The sequence below is a fragment of the Vicia villosa genome, linkage group LG1 (assembly GCF_029867415.1).
Source record: "Vicia villosa cultivar HV-30 ecotype Madison, WI linkage group LG1, Vvil1.0, whole genome shotgun sequence".
Taxonomy (NCBI): Eukaryota; Viridiplantae; Streptophyta; class Magnoliopsida; order Fabales; family Fabaceae; genus Vicia; species Vicia villosa.
In genome coordinates this window covers 71,367,436-71,379,104 of record NC_081180.1, presented here as the reverse complement: position 1 = coordinate 71,379,104, position 11,669 = coordinate 71,367,436, and positions in this window count along the sequence as shown.

The following is an 11,669-nucleotide window of genomic DNA, read 5'->3' as shown; positions in this document are numbered from 1 at the left end:
AATTAAATTATTAAGTTTTAGTATAAGGACATTTCAGTCTTTTCAAAAATTAAATACACTTCTTTTTCCTGGTCCAAGCAATAGGTTAAATTACTCTATTTCTCATCCATTTCTCTCTTTTCATATTCTTTCTCATCTATTTCTCTCTTTTCACTTTCTTCTCACTGCCAAACACATTCTTATAGTGTAATTTGTTCGCAAATGAAATACAAAAAAAGGGGGCGTGGAGTAAAAGGGACTGCATGATGAATCTAATGCTCTTTTTTGGAGTTTTAGGAGGAGTCACGCATAAGGAATAAGTTGCTTCATTTTTATTGTCTTTGTCGTGCTATGTCTTTTTTGGATGTTGTGTTTTGAGTTCTATTTGGTTCAGACGATCACACCAAAACAATTACATACAAGAAAATTTTGATCATTATTTGTTTGTTAAAAGCAAGAATTCAACATTTACAATTTTTCTTATATATGTTGATGATGTGAATTTAGCATGCAACTTCTTATCTAAGTTTCAACATATGAAAGATGTTTTGCTTCAGGAATTTAAGGTCAAAGACCTTGAAATTCTTAAATACTTAATAGGTTTGGAGGTAAGACACTATAAATAAGAAATACTTTTGTGCCAAAGAAAGTACTTCATTGATATATTAATAATCTTAGGTTTACTTTGCTAAAAACCCGTTTCTACTCCATTCGACCCATTAAAAATTTGTTATGACAATAATGCTCCCTTTGAAGACATAACATAATATAGAAGACTTATATACCTAAACACCACTAAACCAAATATCACATTTGTCACTCAGCAACTAAATCAATTTTTATCCAATCCATCGATTGTCCCTTACAATGCTGCTTGCAGAGTTTTAAGACACTTAAAGCATTGTCCTGGTTGAGGGTTATTCTTCCCTATGATTCTAATCATACATTTACAAGGCTTTTCATTGGTTCTTCTCTCATCTCATGGAGAACTAAAAAGTAAAGTATTGTGTCAAGATCATCCTCTAAAAATATAAGGCTTTAGCTGCTGCAACCCGTAAGCTCCAATGAATCTTATACTTGTTGTATGATTTACAAGACAACTGTCCCAAACCACCAATCTTTTATTGTGACAGTCAAAGTGCATTACACATAATTGTCAATCCAATCTTTTCATGAAAGGACCAAGCATTTTGAGATAGATTTTCACTTTGTTAGAGAAAAATTTCAAGCAAAGGTTATGAACTTGATCCTTGTTTCATCTCATAACTAGATAGAAGACTTCTTCACCAATTCATTGATGCCTAAGCCTTTCAATTTTTTTATGTCTAAGTTGAATTTGATCTACATCTATCAAAATTCAACTTGTCGTGGCTATTACCAAACGAAGAAAAAGTAGTTGAAGAAGTTAGTTATGCAGCTAGTTTTCCTTTTTCAATTAGTTAAGATGTTGGTTGCTTGTGATGTAAGCAACTTGTGTAGTATACTAGCTATGGTACTCTTGTATATATATTCCCTTACTTCCTTTATCAATACAAGAGAGAATATTTTAATTTCACTCATCTTCTTCAAGCTCAAATTTATCGTAACTTTTTGAGTTTGTTATCTCCTAATATCTATCAACATAGTGACCAAAGAGAATCAACTTTAGTTGCATTTGACTATGAAAAAACCATATTGACATGCCATGCTCATTTTCAAGAGAGTTATTGAGTTAAACCCACACATTTCGGGTAGCAAGTACATTTGCTTTTAAGTGTTTGAAACAGAATTAATTTACTCCCTTACCAAAGCCACATGCTTGAACTTTGACAAATTTTATCAAAACCAATACAATCTGTTGAAAATGCATCTGAAGCTGCAAGTACCAATAAAGGATGTTATAGTCAATGAAATATAGAGTATTGATTGCATGCCACCAACATTCATGAAGTTTTTTATGCAGTCAAAATAGTAATCAATGAAAATAAGATTGATTCAACTTTCTCTACTTTTGTTCAATTATTTTATTTAGAAGAAATTATATATACAAATCTTACACACCTCCAAAATGGCCAATAAACTATAAACCTATACATTATCAATCTCTATAAGTACATATTACATCATTGTTAACAACACACTATCTCCCACTTCCAAATTCATCCGCAAATGTAGACTTTTTTTTTCAAGAAAAGGATAAAATGGTTTAATGTCATTTGAATTTGGATGAAACTAGTAACAAATTTGTGCATACGCACGGGTTCTGTTCTGTTACACGTATTTGGATACATAATTTATTTTAAATAAAATATTAAAAAAATATTTAGATAAATAGTTAATTAATTCGTACATAAAAATATTTAGATCAATAATAAAATTTTTTCCGTATACCATTTTTGGATCAAAAATATTTGATCATAAATATCATTTCTCGTATATAAAAATATTTAGATCAATAATAGATTTTTTTCGTATAAAGACTATATTTTTGTTTATGTATCATTTACAAAAATATTTGGATTAATAGTAAATTTCGTATATAAAAATATTTATATCAATAATAGATTTTTTCCAGTATACCATTTTTTAATAAAAATATTTGGATCATAAATATCATTTATCGTAAATAATAGATTTTGTATCCGTATACAAATATTATTTTTGTTTAGGCTTCATTTACAAAAATATTTGGACCAATATTAAATTTTCGTATATAAAAATATTTAGATCAATAGTAGATTTTTTTCAGTATACCAATTTTGGATCAAAAATATTTGATCACAAATATTATTTCTCGTATATAAAAATATTTAGATCAATAATAAATTTTTTTCCCGTATACAGACTTCATTTTTGTTTAGGTATCATTTACAAAAATAATTGGTTCAATAGTAAATTTTGTATATAAAAATATTTAGATCAATAGTAGATTTTTTCCCGTAAACCATTTTTGAATAAAAAATATTTGGATCATAAATACCATTTTTCATAAATAATAGATTTTTTTCCGTATACAAATATTATTTTTGTTTAGGTACCATTTACAAAAATATTTGGATCAATATTAAATTCTCGTATATAAAAATATTTAGATCAATAATAGATTTTTTTCCGTATACTATTTTTTGATCAAAAATATTTGATCCTAAATACCATTTCTCGTATATAAAAATATTTAGATCAATAATATATTTTTTTTCCCGTATACAGACTATATTTTTGTTTATGTATCATTTACAAAAATATTTAGATCAATAGTAAATTTTGTATATACAAATATTTATATCAGTAATAGATTTTTTTTCTATACTATTTTTTAATAAAAAATATTTAGATCATAAATAGCATTTTTCATAAATAATAGATTTTTTTACGTATACAAATATTATTTTTGTTTAGATATCATTTACAAAAATATTTGAATCAATATTAAATTTTCGTATATAAAAATATTTAGATCAATAATAAATTTTTTCCGTATACCATTTTTGAATAAAAATATTTGAATTATAAATACCATTTTTTCGTATATAAAAATATATAGATCAATAATAATTTTTTTTGTGGAAGAAAGAAGTGAGAAAGTGATGAAAATGAAAAAATAGAGAATGAAGAGAGATTTGGTAAGTTTAATAAAATATGAGGGTTGTATTATTCTAATAATAAAATTAAGAACTTTATTGTGCAAAGACCAAATAAAGGCAATTTTAATATAGTGGCAAAAAATTAAATAGCAGTATTTTAAACATTTTCACAGTCATTAATTTTCTTATATTATAGATAACGAAGATTTCTTCTAATTTAATCAGAGGTCTTGAGTTCGATCTTTCTCCTAAACATAAATAGTGTTAAATACAAATTATTAAAAAGTTATCTTTTAACATTCATAGATTTTTTCCAATTATTAGAAAATTATCTTATTTTTTTATACTTGTGTTATTTTTAAAAATATAAAGCAACGAGCTTAATTTTTTGAGAACTCAATTGTGGTAGTAGTGAGGATCGAACCAAAATTTAATATTACGTTAACAATATAGATAAGAAAATTGAGAATAAAATTAAAAATAAAACTAAAATAATCTGAATATATGAAAATAAAATTAAAATAATCTGAATACTCTTAGTCCAACTATAACCAAAGTTTTAAAATCTGGATTGAGTCAGCCGGTTGAACCGGTTTAACCTTGAACCGTTGTCTAATCCGGTTCGGTTTGAACCAATAAACGGTTAAGTCTATAAAATTGGGATAAAATTGCTTCAAGCACAAAATAACCGTAAAATTAGAACTGATTTTGGTGAATCAGACGGTTCAAAAAATCAAAGATAATTTTTTTTTAATTATAGCAAACATTTAAAATTGTATAGATGAAAAATAAAGAATAAAATTGAAGGACACAAATTATTAGAGTTTGACCTAATTCATGGTGGGCGGCCCATGGTCCGATCGATAGGCTCTGATACCATATTAAGAAATGTGGTTGGGCCTAACTCAACCCTACAAAACCGGCTTGTAGGGTGAGGATTGCACCCACTTATAAGGACATGTTAAGGCCATATATTGTCTAATGTGGGACTCTTAACACACCCCCTCACGCCTAGGACTAGACAACTGGAGCGTGGAAATTGTCTAATGTGGGACTCTTAACACACCCCCTCACGCCTAGGACTAGACAACTGGAGCGTGGAAATAAATGGTGGGTGGACCGATAGCGGAAACCATAGAAGGTGGCCCACCGGATCTTAAACGAGACGCTGATACCAAATTAGAGTTTGACCTAATTCATCCTTACAAAACCGGTTGGTAAGATGAGGAGTGTCTCTCTATATATACTCTTTCAATGCTCTATCTCCAACCAATGTGGGACTTTAGGATCTTCCTAATACAAATAGAAATGTAGTAGAAAGAGATGAAATAATGTAATGTATGTGAACACAAGATAACTGATGTTATTCTGTAAAGAGATGTGAACAATTATACTGATGAACAACTTATGACTTTGAGTTAAGTAACTAGGACAAATATATACATATTGGTCCTTAACTAATTTTATGATTTGTTATTAGGTCTTACATTGCATTCTTCTTATTTTGTAAGCTTGTTTATTAGCATTGTATTTATTTGAGAATTTTATTTTACAAATATAATTAGGATATTTAATAATATATTTATTTTTTTAGTTTAAATTTAATATACGGTTCAATCATGGTTGAACCGATTGAACCATGACCCGCATGTTTTAACCATTCTTTCTCCGGTTCGATTTTTAAAACATTGACTATAACAAAAGAATAGATTAAATTACTCCAAATCCAACTATAATAAAATATTCATTACTTACTATCCAACATTATAACAGGTGATCTAAATCATTCGTACAAAATCAATTCGTGAAAAGATATTTGTCCCATTTATTATATATATATATATATATATATATATATATATATATATATATATATATATATATATATATATATATATATATATATATATATATGTATATATATATATATATAAAAATTAATTATTCGGTGTTTGAGACTCTTACAAATTATTGTATTATATAACATTTTAGATAAATATTTTGTTGATATGTTATCCATATATTTATATAATCATAACTTTTCAATTTTATTGATATCTTACATATGAATAAAAACATATGCATTAAAATATTAATATTGTATAGTTCATTCTAAATTTTTAACAATTTATTTACTAAATATTATTAATTTATTTAAGGCAAAATACCTTTTTTTTTTCTCTTAGGTTAACTTTGGGGTTCATTTTGGTCCCTTAACTTCAAAAAGTGTCATATTGGTACCTTAGCTCTTCAAAATGTGTCATTTTAGTTCTTTTTGTCATATTAGCGACCGATTTTTGAGTTTTTCCGTCGCTAATGTGACAAAAATGACTAAAATGACACCTTTAAAGAAGTTAAGGGACCAATATGATACTTTTTGAAGTTAAGGGACCAAAATGAATCCCGAAGTTAACATAAGGGACAAAAAAGAGTATTTTTGCCTTTATTTAAATATTAATATTGTATAGTCAATTCTAAATTTAAAAAAATCTATTTACTAAATATTATTAATTTAATTTTAAAGATTCTTTTGTAAAAACCAACCATAATTAATTTTTAAAATTGCTGAAATTAATTTTATGTATCAACAATTTCAAAGATTAAAACTATTTGGTACATAAATTGTTCACCCAATTTACACAGATGTACTTTTAGTCCGAGTGGAAGACACAAACACCATACAAGTCTAATATTCTTTTTCTTTGGAATGCAGAGAAAAACAACAAAGTTTTCGTGTGCCTCGCATCCTCTAGTGAGAAAAGCAACCCACTACATACACCATAAAGCCTATTTAAAAGTCAAACTTAGCAAACTTTTATTATTTACACTTACATTTTTCAGGATGCTCTATTCTTAGTTTCTCAGCGGTGAAGAGTCACTCTTAAAAAATTTAAAAATCTTTGAAATAATATAGAAATTAAATTCTAGATGTCCTTTATACAAATTAAAATATTTTGTAAGGGAGTCACCTCCATTTGCTAAAAAATAACATTGAAGTTAATCTCCATATTGATAGAAGGGTGAATCCGCATAATAAATTTCAAACTATATTTAAGGCACATTTTGAATTCATTATAGTGTGTTTATTTCACAACTCAGTAGATATTATAGAAGTTAAGTTCCGTATTAACCTTCAAGACAATAAATTTCTCTCCTAGACAATATTTTTGTTATAAATTTGACATATTTTAATAGATCTTATGTAATTCATTCAAACCTTACATTGATTACAAAATATCATATATAATTCAATCAAATAATACACTTGTGGAATTCAATCAAAATATCATATATTAAGTCAAAATGCAAACAATACATTATTCACAAAATACAACCAAAAATATAAATGATCAAAATACAAAAAAAAAGTCAACTACTGAGTATATCTGATCTCCCGGTTTCTCCTATGCCTCTTGTACTGTAAGACATATTGTACCTCGACTATCATGGCCTCTTTAGTGGCCCTCCCAGGATTGTCTTCCTGAAACTATCTTTTCTCTTTACATACCCGCTCATCTAATAGCCACAATTCGCTGGCAATTTGGAAATAAATCAACGACATGTTCCATTCTAGCCTGCTTTTCTTCTAATATCTCATGATGAGTCGTGCTAGGTGGATCTCCATTTGCATTCGGTGTCATGTAAGGATGTGATACTATATAAAACCATTGGATGTAGCCGAATGCAGTACTCCATGGTTGAGGATCTGACACACTACATACATCCTCTGAGATCAGATGATCATAGTACTCCGAAAATATCTTATGAACATCTCTGCAGTGGAGTGTGAGAGGAGCAATAACAGTGGAGGCTCTAGGAATACCCTATAGATACTTGAAATGGCGCATGACTCACTCTTTTAGATATGGATACATCAATCATGACACATAAGTTAGTCATCTAGAGTAGAAGGATATCTCATCGAAGAGACGTTTCTCATAGAAATCATCGTATGGCGTGAGGTTTATATCATCTTCCACGATGAGGTCAAGATAAACTCAGAACGACTCAATTTTTTGATTCCCTCTGAGCAAGATGAATGAGTAAGCATGTGGCAAAGTCTCGATGTAGTCATCCACACATGCCTAACCAAAGAGAAATAGAAAGTGCTGGCGGATCCATGTCTGAAAAATGGTTCAGAAGAAATAGTAGTAACGGCGTAACACAAGTGTTATGAAATATTAATAACATTAAAGGTGCAAATATATTAACATAAATAGGGTGTTGCTTGTTGTCATCTGTCTAGTTTTATATAAACAAGCTTCACCTAAGTTGGAGCAGAGATAAACCAAACAAGAGGCCCCCTCAATTATACTCATGTATCCTCTTTAAGTCAAAGAAGTATCTCAGATATACGATATCAACATGATATGTACTTTTGTCCATGAATATGGACGGCTAACTAGATACAAGAGGTATGACCTCACTGCACATACTCTATGATGTGCTACATATGCATCATCACCATCAACCTCAACTAACGCATTCAGGTAGTACATGTACAACCTCTCTAGAAACCCAAACCCGACATGACATCATATAGTGTCATCTAACTCATGTTGTGTATCACATGGGTCAGCTCCCAAATATTGCACCATCGTCTCCAATGCGCCAAGTCTAGTGAGTCTAGAGTAGTTTAATAATCTTCCCTTGATCAAAAGATGTAGGAGGGATGACACATCATTAAGTGTGATGTACATCTCATCAACTGGAAAATGGAATGAATAATTCTCTGAGTGTCATCTCTCGATGAAATCAGACAACAAACCATGGTTGATAAAACTATACTCGGTACTGTATAAATCTTACTGCTCATATAGTTGCATGACATCCTGAAACCATGCATCATCAATCTGCAGGAGCTTTACAATCTTCCTACCATGGTTGATACATAAGTTCAAATCTTAAAACACATATGTTTAAAAGAATAAATACATATTTATTTTACTTCTCCATCCCACATGTGCCTATCAACATGTGCACACATACAAAGTAATGAGGTGTATGAGATGCCTCTTGGAAAAACATCAGGAATGATAACAGTAAATTGGAGTTTTGGGACATCTGGGGAAGTAGCAAGGGACTCATGTCTCCGAGAGGACGCTGTTAGAAATACGTGAACTCTAGAAAATGATGTTTGTACGTCAAATGAAGTGGCACCAATATTTGCACGAGGGGGTATAGTTTTTTCCCTCTGAACGGAAGCTTATAGGGCTTCTCTACCATGTCTTGATCTGTTAACATTGTCAAACATTTTACATGTAATTACACCAGAAAAATCATATCATAATCAGATAAGCCAAACCTATGGGACAAAATATGCAAAATCGAATAACCTATGCATATCAGTAAAATTTGGAAGTTAATTCTCGTACCATCTTGAAATCAGAAAAGGTTGAAACATAACATGCCTAAATGCTCCTACTTCAAACTTCAAAAAATCTACATGCATGCCTCACTAAACAACCTATTATGTGTCCTAATATACAATGAACAATCTATTATGCGTTTAAATTAAAACTAATGCATCACAAAACAAAAAAGAAAGAAAATGAAAAACTCACCGAATGTGAGAAGTCTATGATTTTTTGTTTGAATGAAATGGAATAGAGGTTGATTGATATCTTAGGCTTGAATTCAATGCAATAGAAGTAACGAGAACGCTTGAAAATGGTGGAAATAGAGTTTGCTCACGAGCTCCATTTTGGGTTATGAGTAAAACTTTCTGAAAATGAAGAAGAAAGAAGAGGGAACTCGTTATATTAATTTAGTAGATATTTACTCCTATCCTTTCTAGCAGATGTTTTTATTAAGTTATATACATGTAGAGCTGTCAAATTGGGCTTCCCGGCCCTAAGCGGACCAGCCGTGATGAGCCTTGGACTTTTTAGGGCTTGACCAGAAGGTTATGTTGTAATATAAACTAGAGAATTACTACCCAAATCCGGTCCTAGATGAGCTTCGGACTACCCGGCCCAAAACGAGCTTTTTAATTTTAAAAAAATAAAATAAAACCCTATTTATTATAAATAAAATTAAAAATTATATTACTTTAAACATAACACATTTTTAAATACTATATTATCTTTTATAAATACTATAATATATTTTTAAATACAATACATGCCTAAATTGTATAAAATGATACTTGAATATTTAACATAAGAGAAAAACTAATAGAATATGGTAAAATAGTATTGATTATATTAATGTTTAATATTTAAAAGAGAAAAATTGAATAGAAGAGAGATAAAATTTATTGAGATGGAAAAATAAATAAGTTATTTTTAGTAAGATAATATAAATATTAATATAATTTTTTAAAAATTTTATAGCTATGCGGGCCTAATAGGAACTCACGGTTCATATGAACTAACTCTAATGAGTAGCGGTCTTTTTAAGATTGGACTAAAAACCCCTAAAAAATATAATCTCTAATTTTAAGACTCAAGCCTTAAATTTTTTAGGTATGACATGCCGACCTTTATGGATTAACCCATTTTTGATAGATTATAAACATGTAATAAAAAATATTAATAAAACCCAAAATAGGAATTTCACAAATTTCAAATTGACTATCGTATTCTTGTTCCGCTATAATCACCTACTTTGAAAAAGAAATATTGTCATTTTCTACATTTTATTTTGTGTTCCCCATTGTCCCTTATGTTATGACCCTACCAATGATTCAACCCTTTGATCTATGAACTCCCTTCAACCTACCTATCTATATATTTCAACATTCACACCTTCTCTCAAGTTTATTCCCATCTCACACATATCAACCATTCACCCCCTAAAAAAACCTCCAAAATTCCAAACTCATATTTTCTCAAAAACTAAGAACCTAAAACATGGGCCACATGAGCTACAACAGAGTTAGCAACGGTAGCAACAAAGGTTTTAGATTAAACCCAAGAAAGTTTTATGTCCTAAGGCTACGCAAACGGTTCAGTTTCTTTCTTAGGATCTTTAATAATTTGAAAGTATCATATGGTGATTCTCTTCAAATGTTGAAGAGATTGTTTTGTAGAAAAAGTGGCTTTAGAAGGAATAACAGTAGTAGGAGAAGTTTGGTTAGAGATGAAGAAATTAAGGGTCAAGAAGATTATAATTGGAAGATGAGATCATCTTATGTAAGGTCCAATTCTTTCTATGCTGAAGCCATTGAAGATTGCTTGGAGTTCATCAAAAGAACATCTATTTCTTCTAAAGATCAAGTTGAAAACCCTATCATTCAGATTCATCAAACAAATTCTTGATTCATAGAGTGTTTTTTTTTTTCACTTTTTTTTAATATTAAAAAGTTTACGTGAGTGAGTTTCAAATTCATCGGTCACCAAGATCAAGACATTTCAAACTCAATGAATACTCAGCTAAAGGTTTTTTTTTTTAATGTACAATTACACAATATATTAATATATGGTATTTACATAAAGAATGATACTTGATATTAAGAAAAAATGATTTAATTATTATTTTTGTTGTTGCAATAGCGCGTTGAATTTTCTATTTTCTAATTTGGATGAATGGAAATTACTATGAAGATTCTTGGATTTGGATTAGCACCTAACATGACATTAACTTTTTGACTAAACTAAAGATAAAGTGGCTAAAACTAAAAGGAAAAGCAATGTTGACATTTATTTTATTTAGGATGGAAAGAGGGGGAGATAATCATGTTCTTTAATTTTTAATGTGTTTTAGTGTTATAGCTTAATTAGTTTAGTACCATGATACTCATTTTAATGATATAAAAGTATAGCTGATAATATAAATATAGATTCTCTCATTCTCATATCATTGGTGATGTTGATTAGGCATCTGCTAATGCTTAACTTGTGAGTTAATACTATCTTAGTCTTTTAATATAAAATATCCTCGACTGCAATACGGTGATTAAAATAAAAGATAAATAAATAACTTTTTAAAAATGATCTCTTATAAATAATTATTTAGTATCATAGAAATGAGATTTATTGTTCTTTTCATTAAAATATTTATTAGAATAACTTATTATAAACCAACATATCTTAGATAAATTACACGTGTGATTGAGCTTTCTTAATACCAGCCCAACTCAATTTATTTCAAGGTTAAAAAAAATTATTTTAAAAAAATTATTTC